Genomic DNA, 1,100 nt, shown 5'->3' with positions numbered 1-1,100 from the left:
CCCATTCCCCACGCCCGACAAGCAAAGCAGCAGAATGTCTCTGGGGTTTATCCAGTTCCCTAAGGGTTAAACAGTTCTTAAAGTCTTCTCTGCTGTGGCTGGCTCGTTGGTGCTCTTACCGGGGGGCCCTCAATGGAGATGCAGATGACATCCCTCTTTCAGGTGGGGACACCATTACTTTTCAATTTGTCATTCCCGACATAATGAACCATGTGATTGTCAGATACAAATTGTCCAATACCAGTCCATTTCAGCTCACTAATGCCTAAGATATCAATGTTTATGCATTCTGTTTCATTTTTAACAATTTTCAGTTCTCCTAGATTTATACTGCACACATTCCATGTTCTGATTAATAATGGATGTTTCCAGCTGTTTCTCATTTGATTTGTGCCCCATCAGCATATGAAGGTCTGCAGGGCTTTACTCCCATGGGCTTTACTCCATTCGCAACATCACTGTCATGTCTACTTTGAGGGAGACAGCTCTTCCCCAGTCATATTTTGAATGCCTTCCAACCTGAGGGGCTCATCTTGCAGCTTTATATCTGACAGTATTCTTTTTTTGTTTTGTTTTATTGTGAGTTATGTGATAGTTTACATGGGAGAACATTAGTTTTACATTCATCCTATCGTATATCGTTTAATTGCCTTGTTTACAATCCCCTTCTTGCATCATCAATCAACCAAAGGGTATACACTACAAGCCTGCCCCCGGTTGTCAGCACACAGCCCCTCTCCGTCTCTGTGTCTAAAGTCCCAACTGTTCCATATCTCCACATCATCGTCTCTGCCTCCATCTCAGACATCACTGCTTCTCTGGGTAGGGTCCCATTTTCCTCTCTTCTCCCTTGATGGTCCCAGGGACCTACGCTCCTAGGCTGAAAAGTTGATCACTCCCCTCCTTGCTATAAAACGTCTACCATTACGTTTCCAACCCTCACAAGCAGTCCTGATAACAATTATTCACTATTGTATTACAAGATACCCATTCGCATTTCATTTCATCAGCCCCGCTAGACAGATTGTATACTACTCAATGGAGATTCTACCTTCCTCCATGACCTCTGAATCTAGGTTCCCTCTTAAAAGCTTGTAAGC

Source organism: Chrysochloris asiatica, unplaced genomic scaffold (genome assembly GCF_000296735.1).
Source record: "Chrysochloris asiatica unplaced genomic scaffold, ChrAsi1.0 scaffold00257, whole genome shotgun sequence".
Lineage (NCBI taxonomy): Eukaryota > Metazoa > Chordata > Mammalia > Afrosoricida > Chrysochloridae > Chrysochloris > Chrysochloris asiatica.
This window is presented reverse-complemented; position numbering follows the sequence as displayed.